We start from the raw sequence: 19,424 nt of genomic DNA, 5'->3' as shown, positions 1-19,424 counted from the left end.
CATTGGTGCATGTCCATGCAGAGCTTTAAAGGTCAGGAACAAAACCTTGAAATATATCCTATGCTTAATGGGTAGCCAGTGAAGTTATGATAGCAGTGGAGTAATGTGCTCACACTTCTTAGTTCTGGTCAAGATACGAGCAGCTGCATTCTGCACAAGCTGGAGACTTTTTAACGAGTTATTAGGGCAAAATAACTAAAAGCATGGATCAATGTTTCTGCATCCCAACTGACAGGAGATGCCTGATTTTAGATATGTTGCGTAACTGAAAGAAGGCAAGTCTGGTTATGTTTTTTATATGTGTGTCAAAGGATAGATCAGGATCAATGGTGACACCAAGGTCTTTAACGGCCATATTACATTCAGCCAAACAACCATCACAGTTTAAGGTTGAAGGTTGATCCTTGTATGTCTGTTTTTTTATTATTACATATTTTTTTTATTTTCTTTGGTATGTTTTTAATATGAAACTTTCCTGCTGCCATCTTGACCAGGACTCCCTGGCAGAAGAGATATTGTATCTCAATGGGACCTTCCTGGTTAAATAAAGGATAATAAAATAAGGTGAGAGTAGACATTTTCTCCCTTAATATTTTGGGACCTAAAACCAACATTTCCGTTTTATCCAAATTCAGGAGCAGAAAATTTGAAAGCATCCAAACCTTGAAATCTACAATACAGGCCTCTAACCGTGAAAGCGGCAGTGCTGCCAGGTTTCATAGAAATCTGTGTATCGTCTGCATAACAGTGGAACTCTACGCCATGTGCCCGGATAATATTGCCAAATGGTAGCATATAGTGAGAAAAGTACTGGTCCTAGTACTGATCCTTGTGGAATACTGTATTTCATTTTTTAGGAGCTGGACTCTTCTTTTAATTTAACAAACTGTTTTCTGTCACATAGGTATGATCCAAACCATGCGAGTGCCTGTCCATGAAGTCCAACACAGGCCTGGAGTCTGTCCAGTAGAATTCCATGATCAATTGTGTCAAAAGCTGCACTCAGGTCGAGGAGTACAAGAACCGACACAGAGTTACAGTGGTTGACAGTAGTAGATCATTAGTAACCTTGATAAGTGCGGTTTCTGTGCTGTGGTGTGGTCTAAACCCTGATTGGAATATTTCAAGTATACCGTTAGAGCTAAGGTATGCACTAAGTTGCTTAGCAACAGTTTTCTCCAATAAAAATGAAAGGTTTTGAAATAGGTCTATAATTTTCCATTTTATCAGGTTCTAGGTTTGGTTTCTTCAATAATAACTGCCACTTTTAGTGACTCAGGTACATATCCTGTTACTAGGGATGTGTTAATGATTTTTAGTATGTGCTGGCCTAGTACAGGAAAGAGTTCTTTAACCCAATTTGAAGGAATGGGATCGAGCAGACAGGTAGTTTTGAGAACATAGCTAGTTCAGATAGCTCATCCATGCTAATGGGCATAAAACAGTTTAGTGCCGCTGTCTGTACATCTTCCTGTTGTAACCGGGCACGGGGCTGTTTATTCATAAGAACAGGAATAGTGTATGATGGAGACAGTTTGGAGATCTGATCTCTAATAGCCTCAATTTTCTGATCGAGAAAGTTCATAAGTCATTGCTGCTAAGATTGGAAGGATAAATTGAAAACTCTGATGATTGTTTTTTAGTTAATTTTTCCACAGTACTAAATAGAAATTTTGGGTTATGTCTGTTTTGTTCAATTAGTTTTGAGAAAAAGGCAGATCTAGCAGAAGCAAGAGCTTGCTTATACTGAAGAAAGCTGTTTTTCCATGCAAGATGTCTATACAGTGATCTACCTACGTGCGAGCAGACGTGTCAGTGGATATAACATAAACCGTATCTTACCTGTACACTTCTCCCCAGACAATACACAGTATAACAAATAATAACAAGGGGTAGAGGACACTTGGAAACAATTAAGTGGCAAACACACACGCAGGAATACACAAGAACAACAAATGACATGCGGATAATTACAGAATACAGTGGAATTAGCAAATATGGCATGAAGCCCCGCGACGGAGAACGGAAGGGTTTTTGAATTGTCGCGCTGTTTCAGATTGGGTGCTGGAACGGGGCTCAAATGATGAGTGACGTGCCGGGAACCAATAGCAGACGGACACCTAGATGAAGGAGATGCGTGGAGAGGAGAATGGAAAAACACAGAGGAGGAAGAAAACAACAAAACAAACACGTACACACACGTGGGGATGTGACAGCACTAAACTCAATATGGACTGATAAATAGCTGCAACGCCTCCCCCTCTGCCTGATGGACATGACACCTGAGTACTTATAAAACCCACAGGGGATGCGTCATTAATTGCAACATATTCATAAGGTCTTAACCAAGTTTCGGTCAGACACATAACATTGAGATTATGATCTATTACCAATTCGTTGTCAAGATCTGCTTTTGGAGCGAGTGATCTAACATTTAATAGTCAAATTTTTTAGAATGATTCACTATAGTTAGTAGCAACGTGATGTGTTTTTATGACAATGATGTTGTCCACATCAATACCACGGTTAGCTTTTCGTTTGGCGTAGATGCGTGGAGCAGACAGTCTCAATATAACATATACTAGTTTCTAGTTCAAATGTATTAGTTAAAGGGGCTTTTGGATAAATACTATTTCTGTTGGCTAGCTCTGAAACGCACCTTGCAGACAAAGGTGTAGGGCCATATGTCTGGGACACAGGTATAGAGAAACGAGCAGGCAAGCCTGCGGCCTGGCCGGCGCCCTGATGGAGTGTCAGGATCTGGCCTTACTAAGACTAGCAGCTATATTATTCGATATGACACAAGAACCTCTCCAACTCGGATGGAGTCGGTCTCTCTTCAGTAGGCCAGGCCTTCCCCAGAAATCAGGCCAATTATTAATGAACCCTATGTCACTAGATGAGCACCACTCCGACAGCGAGTGATTTAGCGATGATAGCCTACTGTAGACCTCGTCGCTCCTACGAGCTGGAAGCGGGCCAGAGCAAACTACTTCCTGACACATCTTTTTAGCCACTGCACACACCGATAAAAAGTTATTTTTGGTGGCCTCCGATTGCCTCAATCAGATGTCGTTGGTGCTGACGTGGATAATAATCCTAGAATATTTCCGTTTACTTTTAGCCAGCACTCTTAAATTAGCCTCGATGTCGGTAGCCCTGGCTCCAGGAATACACTGTACTATGGTCCCTGGTGTCTCTAACCTCATGTTTCTCAAAATACTATCCCCTATGATCAGGGCTTTCTCAGTAGGTGTATTACGGAGTGGGGAATATTGGTTGGAAACGCGATTTGGGTGGTGCTCGGTGGCCCTAGGCCGGCAACTATGTTTCTTTTGTACCGTGACAAAATCGTCCTGCAGCGAGGACGCTGGTGGCGGAGAAACACTCGCATCTAGACTAGCATCCGGCTCGGGTAAAAGGAAGTCTAAGAAAGTCTCACTCTCCTGTATCTGATATAATGTCTGGATGCGGGCATCTAACTCAGCTACTTTCTGTGCCAATTCTAAATTAAGCTGACACTTACCACAGATACCATTACTCATAAAATTGGCAGCAGAGCTAAGGCTAAACATGCAACAAACGGTGTAGGGAATGGAAGCCATGATACGTTCTTACCATATTTTCTTTAGTTGTTAGTTTATTAAAATTGGGATGGCAGGTATGCCATCCCGCTAAGTTACGCCTTGGCGGGGGCATGCCCCATACCTATACAGCACCGAGAGTTTGGCACTTTTCACGGTTCCCCACAGAAATAACCACAACAGCCACAGACACTCAGCCCTTAAAAACATTAAATTCTGTACATTCTGACCCCATTTCAACAGACAGATTTCATAAACAACTTCACATGTCTACACAATAAAGCCCCAAACTAAGGGGATTTTGCGTTTTCTCCTTCTTCTTCTTCTCTTTTCTTCTTCTTTCTCCTGCCGCCTATCCCACTAATAAGTCTCCCCATTGGACATTTTACCGACACCAGCCAAATCTTCACCTACACGACCCAATCAAAAACTTGCATACACACGCAAAATACCCATACCTTTTTACTCATTTCCAGTGTAAACAGCTAGTCTGCCTGTGGCCTAGTGGTCAAGGTCCCAGTCTTGGGAACATACGATCCTAGGTTCAAACCCAGCTAGGAACACGTTTCCTTTAACCTGCTTTTACCCTCACTAATAATTCTCTACTACTCTCAATTATTGCTTTTGCACCATATCTACCCGCCGTTCACCGAACGTATACACTGCATTATGACGTACCGCCTGCACGTTCAGTTATTAACCGGCTACAATATTGCAAAGCCATATGGATTCAACGGGAGCTCTTCTGTGCTTACTGGCCTGTGTTCTTCTTTAAAACCACAGACAGGTTTGCTAATGATATTTCACACATTGCATAGCTATGTCATGGTGCTGCACTAACAAAGTCACAGACTGGTAAACCTCCGGTTGAAGGATTGAATCCCGCCTCGCCCTCAGGCAGATAATTTCCTCTTTTACACTAACGTTTTCTTACGCTTATATTTTCTTTACCAAAACTCACTCACAGCCACCCATATGCATTTCATGACAGCAAATGTATTCCTTTTATTAAAAAGTTACACCACTTCACCACTGTGCCATTTTTACTAACTATATTTCTTCACTTGGCTGTTCACTGTTCTCTATCTAGCCACATACAAACAATTACTACGTATGTACGTTCTGCAACTCCCCATTAAAACATTACATTTAAAATCATGACTCACCAATAATTATAACTACTAGTACTGAACAAGACAAAAGCACATCAGTGCAATAGATTTCACACGTTACTTAACCCTCCACTTCAACGATGGATGCTTTATACCGACTGTTATATATAGCTACCATTCAACAAGGAAACTAAGCTCGCTCATGGTCACTTCTTTTGCTTCGCACTATAGTCTGTGATCATGTCAACCTTCACCTACATGCCCATTCTGCTAAAAACATATTGTTTCAACTACGCAATTTCATCATTTCTCCTAATTCCTCTCACACTGTTGTTATTTTCTCGTATGCAAAGCCTGCTGGGACATATGCGTCTGCTCCTATTCTCCACTATCAAGTTTTCCGGTTCTAGCTTAGCAAAACAGCGAAGAGGATTCCTACCTGCAGATAAGCCTATCATAATACCTTATAAATCTTACAAACACTAAAAGTGCATCTCCAAGAAATAACAGACAATGGAGCAGGATGGAAGGGTACACAAGTTGCGACCTAGGGAGCTCTAATTCTACGGGCTTGCTGATTCTTTTGTCAATCAAGGCTCGTTGGATGGCCGTCAAATCCATGAGTACATACACTGGCCATATTTCACCTGCGTTTCTGATGCGTTTTACACTTACGCCACCGCACCCTTTGTCACAGCCACTGTTTTACATATATAGCAAACTGAAACTGCTAAACAGTACACGCTCATCAGACTGTACAAATTCACACAAGGATAGCCATAATCCACAACCGTTTCTTACAGGGTCACTTCGCATTTCTCACTCTCATCATAAAACGCTTTGCAAAAAGAAATGATATCTCAAAAAAAAACACATTTTCAACGTACAAAAATGCCAAGTTACTCACACATACAAGACATACACCGTCTATAACTCATTCATTCAGACTGCCAAAATCCAGGCCTGCCATTAAAAGTATTGATATCAAAATGACGCCAAGTTACGGTACTACAAACAATATAGGCTATCTTGCCTCACCGAAATTAAATACGATGTATTCCAAAGGAATGCTACCCAATATTTCCTCAATTCTTTCAAGTCACTTTCAAAACGTGTTTATGAGATTTACAATTTACTTTGGCGAGTAATCCGGAGAAAGTAGTATAGGATGCTTACTTGTAATATGGGGGTTTTGTTCAAACAAAAAGCCCAAAATACTGTCAATACGCACTTGAAAGCACAAACAAACTTTAACAAACTTTTCCTATAACAAACCATTCCAAACACTCCTCACTCTTTCCACCACAAACAGGAAGTGCAGTGCAAGAAACTGCATCTGACAAAACGTTATCAGTGATTTTCAAAATTTCTTAGAAATTATCATTATTATTGAGGACTTCTGAGCATAGCTAAGCCATATGTTTGCTGATAGACCTAGCTGACATCATTATCTGGAGGAAGAGGAAAGAACTACAGGATTGATTGTCTCTGTCTCAATCTACTGAACACATAACATTTCATCATCGCTATGTAAGTATTGCTGCTCAGAATATTTTGGTTGTAATAGTTTTTGTGATCATGCAACAGTGATGACGAGAGTGTTGGAACATTGCCAAAACATGATGGACGGTTGAAAATTGCTTTCATATCGTCCTATCCCCATACAAGAAAACATACGAGAGGACAGAGGATAGAAATACATACAATAGTTAATTATTACACATTTAGGTACTGTACAGCATTGTGTGACAATATTTTTTTCATTATGTTTAAATCTGATATCAATGTTTCATCTTAAACCTTCAAGGGGCTCATTTATATGCTTTACAATGGACAAAAAACATTATTCCTTTTTGGAGAGAATTTGGATATGTTTCTGGACCCCTAGCTATATTAGACCACTGTACTGACAGAAAGCTTGTAATTACCACTTGAAAATGATGCAACAGTGAGTTTCTTGAGTAAAAACAGTTGATTTGTAGTGAAATACGTGAATTTGTTGTGATTTACAGCAATGCATAATTTAGATATATCATTTAGATTTTGGGTAGATTTGGAGATGCTGGGTACACTGCTTAGTTTTTGCTTCATAGATCTTTAGTAGTTCTACATATCCACCCTTAGATTTTATGAACTCAAGAAGTCAAGAATGATGGTCAAGAAGTTTTTGATCTAGCACATGTATAGTTTAACCTGCTGTATATATGCAATCTCCCAGTATTTCACATTGCGAACTAAAAAAGAGCAAATTCATTTTAGATTTTTTGCCTAGACAATTGCAATTGTGGTACTTTATTTCTTCCAAAATTATGAATATAAAGTAATTTAAGATAGTATTGTAAATGGTACAAATGTCTTGCTTCATTTAAGTCTTTTTTCAAGTCTTTGTGGTGTTCACATCTGGAGTTATAAAGCTTTAAATAGGGTACCCCCTAAATGGGCAAGGATTGTGCATACGTATTATATGGTGGGCACAAAAGAATAAAAAATAAAAAAAAACATTATATAAACAGTGAACGTGATATTCAGGCCTACCTTGATGGGTTTCAATTGGCGTGTGATGTTTTCTACACTGCCTGACCAAAAAAAAGTTGCACACTCTAATATTTCGTTGGACCACATTTAGCTTTGATTACGGCGCGCATTCGTCGTGGCGTTGTTCCGACAACCTTATGCAACGTCACAAACATTTGTTTCCGTCCAGAATTGCATTCATTTGATTAATTTATGCGGCAATAAAATGAAGTCAGCTGAGTACCTGAATGTACTGAATGACCAGGTTATCCCATCAATGGATTTTTTCTTCCCTGACGGCACGGGCATATTCCAGGATGACAATGCCAAGATTCATCGGGCTCAAATTGTGAAAGAGTGGTCCTGGGAGCGTGAGGAATCATTTTCACACATGAATTGGCCACCACAGAGTCCTGACCATAACCCCATTGAAAGTAAATGGTAAATGGACTGCATTTATATAGCGCTTTACAATTGATGCCTCTCATCCACCAGAGCAGTTAGGGGTTAGGTGTCTTGCTCAGGCACACTTCGACATGCCCAGGGCGGGGATTGAACCGGCAACCCTCCGACTGCCAGACAACCGCTCTTACCTCCTGAGCTATGTCGCCCCCGAAAGTCTTTGGAATGTGAGAAGACTTTACGGAGTGGTTTGACTCTCCCGTCATCAATACAAGATCTCGGCCAAAAATGTATGCAATTCTGGATGGAAATAAATGTTGCATCAGGTTGTCGAAACAATGCCACGACGGATGCGGGATACTTTTTTTTTGGCCAGGCAGTGTACATGACAAGACTCAGATGGTGAGGCTTTTTGAATATGGTTACAATGTCGATATTGTCCAGAGTCTGCAAGTTCCCATTTGAAGAATAGTAGAGACTGAGTCCCCAGCTTTACTGTATTCTGTGGCACTGTTCATACCATTTAATGGAAAAGCAGTGTGACTATCCTGATATTACCATTACTGGGAACGACTGAATCTCTGGCTGAGTAGCTGGATCATTAGTGGCTGACAATTCTACTGGTGGGCCTGACACAGCAGGAACAATCATATACAGAAGCAGGAGGCAGATTCTGAGAGGAAGAAGTTGTGGCTGCAATGTTAGCCTCTGGAGTATTTTCCCCTTCCCCTGGAACTCACACTCTGGAACACGGCTGTGGTCCGACCCAAGCTGCTTGTCATATTCTCTTCCAAGCATGACTTTTTAAAAAACAAAGTGAACCGAAAAAAAACTGACTAGGTAGCAGCTAGCTTACTTGCAACAACGAACTAGACGAATAACAGTGACGGCGTAAAAATAACCTCTGACACCTTTTCCGATCAATTTGAAGAGTTTCTGACAATAAACTGACATCCAATTGCATGACGTACACCAACCCATTCAATTCATAAAACTTTGGAAATGGTCAGAAGATAGCGACTATGTCATTTCAATTGCTGGCGAACAGCGACAAAATGGACTTTACTGGGTGGGCCTGGGATAAATGTGGGTGGACACATGCCCACCGAGGCCTACCCGTGGCTTTGCCTCTGATTAGTTCTTATAGTTTTTATGCTGGGTTTTATTAATTATTATTATTATTATTATTATTAGAGTTATGGGAAGATAAGCATATATTTCACCACTTGTAACTTATGTCACACATAGACTGTGTTCTAAAAACTGCTCTAATCAGCCTTACACTATGTGCAACATTTAGCTAATCTTGGTTTTTCAGTTTTAAAAGCTCTCCAAATGAGATTTTTAATAGGTGCTTAACCAAACACCCTTTTGCAATTGAAGGCAATTGAAGATGACATATGGAATAGTAGATGAAAGAAACACATCTAGAGATGGTGTAAGGATGACCCCAAGTCTAACAGTAGATGGAAGACCTTATGTGTCACTAATTTCAATTAACAACCCCCCACCCCCCTTCAAAAGAAGGAAAGAAGGCTCTCCTGCCCACAGCTTTACACTTTGATCATTATAAAATGCTCCCTCTTCCAACACCATCAAGAGACAGATAATGAAAATATTTATGGAAGCAATTAGCTCATCAACAAAAAATATATAATATATTAAATGCTAATTTTAATACAATTATAATAAGAAGTCAATTGAAGAGAATGACATTTAATGAATCATTTGAATGGCAGTTCACTTCCATTTAGAAGCAATGTGTCATGATTAGTTGTCTTTTTATGGCAGTAGTTTTATTAAATCCCATTTCTGCTCTGATGTGTTACCATCTTTGCCAACTGTAAGACGTAGTTTATTCATCTTTATATCAGCATCAGCCAAAACAAAAAAACACATGGGCTCAGGAGACATTAAAATTCACTCTGATTCAGAAATGAGTAACCTTTCCTGCTTTTTCTCTCGCTGTGATCTAAATAAGTAACATTGGTGAATTTCAAAATTAAAGACATACAAGCTTGGGAAGTTAAAAGAACATTAATATGCATTTGGAAGGATGGAACTGTAAAGTGTTTATATAAGGATGGAGTCATTTTAATCGGTTAAGCTCAAATAAGATGCTATAAAACCCACAGTATTAAGCTCTTCCATATCTTTTTTTAAGAGAACACAGTCTACCCTCCTTTTATATTTTCTGCTTTATTCAGACAGTGAGAAAGCAGAGATGGTAACAGATAGAGAAGGAATAAATGCTCATAAAGTGGCATGGCATCAGACCCCTGCCCTACAGGCTGCACCACATATCATGTCTCATCACATCCTTCAAATGTATTTTAGTTATGTTATGTAATGATATGCATGTGTCAGTTAATATCGTACTCTTAGTTCTTAGCCTAATAAATCGTTTGCCTTATTCCACGGTCAAATTACAATCATATGCTGACACCCATGCGCGTCACATACTGATGGAGAATCTTCACCAGGAATACTGAAACCTGACCCTTGAAGCCAGTAGTACTGCTTGTTTTCTTTATTTTAAATCAGGGACTGATTTAGACCTGAGACTGCATTTGAGTGGAATCTATCTAAACAGTGACATTAGCAATTCAGACAAAGGTGAGAAACCATGTGAGGGGAGCTAACTATGCTAAGTTCTTTTATTTGATGAATTAAGTGCTGAAACAACAAAAACTAGCAGACCCTGCTGGGCTGCGGATCCCTTGGGCCATATGTGGAAAGCTTCTCAGAATTGCTTCCAAAATTAAAGAGATTAGATAAAACCTTTGATAAAAGTTACACATAAGAGGATAAAGCTGCTCAAAGTAACTTTGCTTTCTGAACTAAATGTTTTTCAATGGCCGACTGTCTTTTCTCTGATTGGAAAATGTGAAATGTCATGTGAAGATTATACATTATACTGTGGAAAATGACCAACGCTATAATTTGTAGCCAGTAGGGAGTGTTATATTACAGAAAAACAATGAAATGCATTCAGTTTGTAATGAGAATGCAAACTCAATAGAAAGTGATTTGAAGTTATGTCAAGTTTGTTTCAGTTGCTCTAACTGGAGAAACATGAGCTAACTGTCAATGTAAACTACATAGCTAGTACCCAGTTAGCTAAATAAGTTAGCCTGAGCAAATATCATCCTAAATTATAGATCATCCTGAGGTGTTGATGGTACAGGTTTACACTTGCTTCCTTGATTGCGAAATCTGTTTTCTAAAATATTACACGCATAAATGCATTTGATTCTACTTTTGCTATTCACGCTAACGTGGCAATAGCTACTAGCTAGCTTGCAAATTAATGGGCAGTAAATGTTTTTGTCTTGTTGCATATCTCCTTGCATACTGCTGGGAAGTGTGATTCATTAAATTGAATCAGCATGTTTGAGTCAGTTCATCTAAATGAATCATACTTTTGAGTCATTGAGTTGTTCAATTTATTTTCCTAGACTACTGTATGCCTCCTATATGATGCTTCGGTTTGGTTCTGCCGTGTTAAAAAAAAAATAATAATAATAAATCACAAAACGGCTTTTGCATTTGGCTTAATTCTGAAGATATAACTAGAGATAGATTAATCATTTTTAATACAAACAACCTTGGCTATGATTACACCACAATGAAATTTGATGTTACATGTCACCACATACAACAGGCTAACAATCACACGGGGGATGTTTGCACTTTTACCTGGCTAACAAGCCCAGCAAGCTGCTAAATCAAAACTATGTAATCTGTTCAATAAACGACTGATTACGATTGCATACATCAGGATTCCATGACATATGCACACAATACAATAGCCAAAACAGACTTCTGGCAATATCTGGTAAAAAGACTTTTTTTTTTAAACTCCCGAAATAGCGTTTGTTGGAGACAAAGAGATGATAATTCTGCATGTTTACCAAAAATGCATTGTTCAAGGCAAGCTTGATGCATCTATCTGAAAAGTCCGTATTGCATTTTACCCCACATTAGGTTTTGCCCCGGTCTGCCCTATTTGCTTTAGGTTTCTGCCATGCTTAAGCTTCGTTCAAAATGTCAAAGGTTATACCAACTATTGAAATAATATAGGCTTTAGTAATACTTGATACTTATTATTATTGCATTTAGATGGGTCCACTTGGTGTTGTGGATGGATGTTTCCTTGGTGTGATGTTGAAAGTTTACATAAATTAAGTTGCTTAACACAACAGTGTGATTTGATTAATTCAGAATTGTATTCTATGTTTACAATATTATGATAGTAAAATTCATCTGTGACAAGCACAATTGAACACAAAATGTGAGGCAAAATGTGTACAGTGTCAGGAATATTCCCTCTTGAGTCTGTCAGTCCTTTTCACTGTCATGTTAAAAGGAACAAAACTGAAATTAAACGCAACTCAAAGAAACACGTGTGAGCTCCCAGTCTCAGCCCCGAACTGTGGAGAGCAGCACACCTTTAAGCACCTGGGCTGATTAGCTAACGCAACCCAGGTGCGTGTGCTCTCTCCACCAGCCGGTTTAGCTTAGACCAAACTGGTTCACCGCTGGCCTGAATGCCACAGATATTAGTTGGTTTAACAAACTGAAGCCCCAGCGGGGTTTAGTTATTGTATTTTATTTATTTTTTATATACATTTTTATTTTACTTACTCATTCTTTATTAAAGTTATTATTTGTTTAAAATATTATTCTTAATTCCTTATTAGTCTTTTTTCTTGGCTGTTATTTTTCATTTGTTGATCTTGCCATAGGCTGCCTTTATTTCTTATATTTTTTACTTGAATTGCATGCATATTTCATATTAAAATATTTCTATTTATCTAGTTTTTTGTTTTTGACATAAATGAAGACTTCTGCTATGAAGTCCTACACGTCCTTTAATTGTTTATTATGAATTACAAATAAGACTAATTTCATTGCTACGATCTGTTCATACTGTATAATTAAGGGCAATGCTGTTTCTCAGCACAAGCTAAATAATAGAATGCTATACAGATACACCATTTCTATATACAAAACTCAATGTATGTGCTAATTTTATTTTTTATCAAATGTGGCACGTATGCCCTCATAACACTGTTTAAAAAGTCCTAATTATCATCAACGTTGCCATTACCGTCATTATAAACATCCCAGTGACAGTTTCCTTTTGTGTTTGTGTCGCTGCTGCTCGCAGCAGCCATTAGTATGCCTACACTCCTCAAGTCGTTCCTTTTCAGTTAGCTTCTTTTTGAGTTTTCATACCAGTTAAATCTTTCAGTTAGTTTAATTTGTTTGAATCTTTCCGTAGGCTACATTCAGCACAATACGTTCATTCCGATCATTTAAGTCTTTCGGTACGCTACATTCAGTACATTTCCTTCATTTAATTCAGTACATTCAGCACAATCAGTTAATTTCGATCATTTGAGTCTTTCAGTACATTTCTGTCATTTGAGTCTTTCAGGACATTCAGTTCATCTCATTCATTTGATTTTATCGAACTTTGAATAAATCGAAGGAAACAAATGAAAGACCAGGCTGACTGGCTTCCGTTCCAGCACAGTAGTGCATGAGCGATTTCTTATAATTTATTTAATGACAAATAGCATTTGCAATGCCTATTGTGAAAATACTAAAAAGTCCCATAGGCATATGCCAGTTGCTTACATTTTGATAATGTATTGTCTTTAGTATTTAGTGGCGAAAAACTGCTCCGAAATAAGTCACTTACTGAATTCCTACATAGCATACACCATTGTTAGGCTTTTCACAGATGTTTGCACACTATTTAGCCTACATTTAAAAATAAAAGGTGCACAACTTAGGTGACACAAGTTACAAAATTGTTGACGAACAACACACCACTACTCACAAAGTTTGAGGCAAATAAAAGTATCCTGTGCTGCTAAAACAGCCTCTTTGAGTCTGAGTGAAATACTCTGTTGCCATAGATAATCGTTGTCCGTGTTATCAAGAGATGTAGCTGTTGTTAGCTGCAGTTATTTTGCTATTTTCCCACTCTCATTTGCTCTGACAACCCTATCCCTCTCTCTGACTCCCTTTTTCTTCAGCCCAGTCTTTCTCAGTCCTTCTTCATCCTTTTGTGGCAGTGCTAACTAGCTGGCTGGCTAGCTATGTTAGTTGTATTACCCATAAAGATATAATTTTTAATATGTTATTTAATTTCAATATCAAGCCTCCATTTGCATTGCAAGTATGCTGAATTTACCCCATGGATGTGCCCTCCCTTGATGCATAAATCATTGAGGTAATGTTATCATGTAATTGTTCTCAGTTTCCTGAAAATGATGCAATTCAGAAGAAATGGGTGGCATTTTTGAAAAGCTATGCCAATATTGGCATCGTCAGTGCAAACACTCACTCTTCATCACCCTGCCTCTGTGTCTGCATCTGTGTCTCTTTCTCTGACTGCTTGAGAAGAGATTCACCATGTAAGTACCATGAAACCGGAGGAAAGATCTCAAGAGAAATCTGCTACAATCAAAGGATTGTCAAATTCAAATACCTCTTCTGCCACAGTGGTATTTGCTGCCACTGCTGCTGTGCTCACCCTGTCCCAGATGGCATCTGCATCCTTATCCATTTTCAACTTGAATCGGGGGTCCTTCACTGTTGCCTGCTCCAGGAAGGTCTGGACCTTGTCATCCTCAAATTTAAAAAAGAAAATCCATCCATGTTTAACACAAAATCTGGGAAAAACGTGACTGAATGTGTACACCTTTTAGTGTCTGTGATTAACTTCCATATTCATGGTGAAACTCCTCCACTAAACTCCTCCAGGATGCTGTCAATTTCCTCGGCCACGGCTGCCCCTGTCTGTGCTTCATATACTGCTCTCATTTTGAGGACCTTCTCTGTCATCCTACCCTGCCTTACGTAATGCACGGTTAGGTAGTGGTCCTGAGTTAAACTTGTCCATCCATCTGCAGTGATGGCTGCCTTTGAAACATTCTTCAGTTCAGAAATCAAATTGCCCTTTTCAACATCGTACCAGGCAGGGATTAGGTGGTTGGTTAGACTCTCTCTCGATGGGGGATTATACTTTGGGTAGAGAGTCTGTCATCTCCCTACAGAAAATATGTTATGAGATTGAAATAGAACTAAGCTGGTTAGAAAACATGCAACATGACATTTCTGTTGTCATTTGAACCCCCATCCCAAGTCAGAAAAACACAAACTGAACTTTTTTTAACTACACAGACACACATATATATATATACACTCACCGGCCACTTCATTAGGTGACGGGAGTGGCACCCGGTGTGGTCTTCTGCTGCTGTAGCCCATCTGCTTCAAGGTTCGACGTGTTGTGCGTTCAGAGATGCTCTTCTGCATACCTCGGTTGTAATGAGTGGTTATTTGAGTTACTGTTGCCTTTCTATCAGCTCAAACCAGTCTGGCCATTCTCCTCTGACCTTTTCCATCAACAAGGCATTTTTGCCCAGAGAACTGCAACTCACTGGATATTTTCTCTTTTTCGGACCATTCTCTGTAAACCCTAGAGATGGTTGTGCGTGAAAATCACAGTAGATCAGCAGTTTCTGAAATACTCAAACCAGCCCATCTGGCACCAACAACTATGCAATGTTCAAAGTCACTTAAATCATCCCCATTCTGATGCTTGGTTTGAACTTCAGCAGATCGTCTTGACCATGTCTACATGCCTAAATGCATTGAGTTGCTGCCACGTGATTGGCTGATTAGATATTTGCATTAAGGGGTGCAGTTTGCAGTTGAACAGGTAAATACCTAATGAAGTGGCTGGTGAGTATACATATATATATAAAAATCTTAGAAATTCTCTTAAACTGTGATTTAATCTGTGGTGCACATCAACTGACACACATAACTAACCTCTAGGAAAGCAGTTAACCTACCAAAATTCTGAGGCTTCTACTGTGGTGAAAGAGTGCAAAGCTTTCACCACAAATTTAGTGACTGCTCTGTGACACTCGTTCACCCTTTCTTGAGTCATTTTCCATCCCTGTGCAAGCGTGAAAGGATTTTGCTGGCTGAGAGCTGATGCGTGAGAGCCAACTGCAGCCTCAGTCTGACTGTCATCGTCTAAAATGAGTGAAATGAGAGAATATGTATTCAGTGTAAAACAGTAGTTTTTCATTTCGGTGTTCTTAGTCAAGAAAAAAAATCATCTGCTAAGCCTGTCTGCGTGGCACTAATGTAACGGATTTTCCCAGCCCAGGCATTCCTGGAATTTAAGGCCATGCTGTGTTGAAAGATGTTTAAGCATATTGCTGGTGTTTCCACCTTTACTTTAAATTGTCATTTTACATATGTTACAACTGGCGCTGTTTCTTCCTCCCCACCATGATGGCTGTTGTCCAAAACAAACACCTGAGAGAGGCAGCGTGCTACCTGCGTACGTTCCTCCCCCAAGGTGTTACATCATTGTTTTGCAATGCACAGCTGTTGTAAAAACATGCTGGCATCAATAAGTGGAATCGATAAGCTCGGAGGCATACAATTCCAATGAATAGGACAACTTGGAACCGGTTCTCAACGGGAACCGGTTCTCGATCCCCATCCTTACTCGCAGCCATGAAGCCCTCTGCCATTGATGGATGGGATGGATGGGTGTAGCCACGATAGCCACATGTGTCCTTTACTTGTGGGTGGTATGTTTTGGGAAGAGATGAGAGGGGAGGTGGGTTGGTGGGGTGGTCCTGACTATGCCCACAGAATTCATAGTTTTTTTATAATACAGATTTTATGTCTGACATGAAATATGTTATTATAGTCATTGACATTACTTGGAATAGATGTTTGGCGGCTGTGTAATGGACACAACCCTCTGTGATAATTTATGGTTAGTTTAACCATTTTCAGTCTCCTTTACAGTCACTTTAATCATGTCTCTTCTTGATTCAGCCTTGACATTCTTTTGAACCAGGGAAAATGAAAAAAGCTATTTCTTCCGTTTCTTTACCATGTCACGAGCCTTTAGCTCATAAATTGTGCTGTGAGTGAATTTGATGAGTGGCTCCTGTCTGCTAAGAAATGGCAGAAATCAGCTGTTATCATATTTCTGTGTCATTGTGGCTACCTTCCAGAGGCGGCACTTATGGAAGTACCTAACAGAATAGGTTTGAATGGAATTATGTGACCCCTTTTCCTTTCTTGTTCTTATTTAGTTCTGTAGTCAAACCGATAATTAGGCATAGCTTTTAGATGATTATAACTGAGACATGCTGTAATTGACAAATAGTGACATCCTGATGGTATTATTGTTGGAAGGCCTGAGAATCATATGTGTAAATACATGCTGATCATGTGGGACTGAATTGTAGGCTAAAATTATATCTGATCATGTTCAAACTTTGACTTGACTTCAACTGTATTACACAGTGTGCTACAGCTGGTATCAATCCCATGACCATGTTATTGCTGGTACAGTGGCATTAAGTTATTTTTCCCACTGTTGGCTGGGGAAAAAAGCTAAACACAGTTCAGGAACATTTTCAAGCTGATGAAGAATGCTGAAAATAAATAACATATTCTACTTTAGTGAGGTAATATAGTTTCTATAGTATATTTGAAAGTAAAAAGTGTCTTATCTACTTGCTCTCCTCCATATTTCACAAAATCACCATCAGTTAAGTGGCAAAATAAATATACTCAGTTCATCCCTAACTTGTTTGCCAAGACTGGGGAAAAATGTATATCAAAAAGCCATCAAATTCATCAAATTTCCATGGAAAGATTACTTTTCACTTTGAAAATTCAATTTTGCTGAGTTCTTCAATAACTTGGCCACAGTGTAAAATCTTTTTTGTGTATTAATCAGTTTAGAGACTGTACAAGACAATAGTAAACTGTTTTTAAAACAACCGCTGCATCTTTAAATCAGGCTGGTTAAATGGCCTATGCTGCCAGCCTGCCTGCTGGCTGATAAGAGCCCAGTCACTGAACATATAAACAACAAGCTCGTTTGAAAGCTTGTCTAAGTCATCCTACATCCTACTGATTGATTGATTTATAAGGAAACCGATTACTGCTCAGACAACAAAATTAAAGTTGATCAAACTTTTCCCAAAAATCACAGATTAGTCTATTTAATTGTTGGTCATGTTCTATGTAAGTGTTTTTTGTAGACATATTGGATTGAATATAAAAGTTTCCATCAGAGAGAAAAATCTGTTTACTCAGCGAGCAGAAGTGCTGTCCTGAAAGGTGAAAGGGTATACAATTTTTTCATGGAAAGATGCATATTTTGTAAATACATTACATTTGGACTTTTTTTTTTTTTTTTAATTTCTGAATAATTTATTCAGCGATCTTAAGTTCTGTGTTGAAAGCTGAAAGGGTATAAAAAAATTTCAAGGAAAGATATACAAGACAAGATGTAATACATATAAAAAATAAATTTATTATGTAGTTTATTGTGTAATGAGGGTTGAGGAATGGGGAGGCTGTTTTACTATCCTGAGTTTAAGGAAGTGCTGTTAAGGATAAAAGCAGTGTTGCTAGCTGTAGGCTAATCTCCTGAAGTGAGAATTTGCGGCATGTTTGTTGGCTAGGTTTTAATAAATTGTGGATTTCTGATTAGTCCAAATTCTGCGGGCAGTACCGACCATACATCTAGTGGGTTGGGCAAGGAACAGGTACCAAATATTAGCTGCAAATATATTTAACAATAAAACAGATTTGTTGCAAATGAGTGTGACAGATCATTGTTAGTTGATAATGTAGACAATTTAATGCTGACAAAAGATTTGGTGATGTTCTTTTTAATTGCATGCGAAGGCAGGTACAGAAATATGATTGGCTGTAATTCAACCAATTTTGAATGTAACAACTTTTCTTTCTCAGCTTAACTAGTCTGCATGAAGGTTAAGCATGCAAAGTTTCATGCCAATACCATGTATAGTTCCTGATATTTGAAATCTCATTTGCTTTCATCCACCAGGGATTCCTGTATGCATGCAAACATATAAAATATCTGGAATATTTCACTTATGTGTGCAGTGTTACACCTTATCTCAGCAACTTGTAGTGTTCACTGTTTCTTGTAAATTGTGTGTGTTGGACTGACTAAATCCTTTTGTGCGCAGTGGAATTTTCTTCTTGAGCATTGTTCAATATTCTCCCCCCTTTTGCAATATCCCACCTTTTCGGATGTTGCAAACCCAAGTAGAATTCAGTTCCTGGCTTAACCAAGCCATTTTAACACTATTTTATCTACACAGTTATTGTCATGTGTTACTCTGTGCCTGTTTTGTTTTTCTTGAGTTTTTAAAAGAAATTTCTTTCTCAAAAAATTTATCTGTGATAAGGTGAATCAACAAGATGCTGTATTTTTTCATTCAACTGCATTGGGTTTGTGCGGGACCCCTTGGCCTTAAACTACATTACACTCCCACTTTTGTATATGCTGTGTGCCAGATATGTTTTCACCCAAGCATCATCAATCAGTGACAGAAGAGACTTAAACTCACCATTGATCACATTCAAAGACATTTCATTTTAAACCTTGAATTTTCATTTGAACTGTGCCAATTACATTCACATTGCCTGTTAAATTTTTCTATTTTTAATATATCTGTGTCACACGCCGTGACACACCCCCGTTGCTGATCAGAAGAGTTGGACACAGAGAGATACGAGAATCCCAGAAAGTTCCGGTGTTTATTCGGTAATTGAGAGAGGTAGCTTCGCCTTTCACCCTCACAGGTTCCGGCTAAAAATAATAAACCAATACAACAAACTAAAACAACAAAGACAAAAATAGCCAAATTTACAAGTTTTCAGTCCTTTTCATGCTTGAACCATCTCTGCTCTCTCATGTTGTGTTGTT

At 38.8% G+C, this 19,424-nt stretch overlaps 1 pseudogene; it reads right to left on the bottom strand.

Moving 5' to 3' along the window:
• LOC118236561 overlaps positions 1-19,424 on the bottom strand; it is a 79,361-nt pseudogene that overhangs the window by 47,928 nt on the left and 12,009 nt on the right.

The sequence above is a fragment of the Anguilla anguilla genome, chromosome 9, assembly GCF_013347855.1.
Source record: "Anguilla anguilla isolate fAngAng1 chromosome 9, fAngAng1.pri, whole genome shotgun sequence".
NCBI classification, from domain to species: domain Eukaryota; kingdom Metazoa; phylum Chordata; class Actinopteri; order Anguilliformes; family Anguillidae; genus Anguilla; species Anguilla anguilla.
The sequence above is the reverse complement of the archived record's forward strand: the minus strand, read 5'-3'. Positions and strand labels throughout refer to the sequence as shown.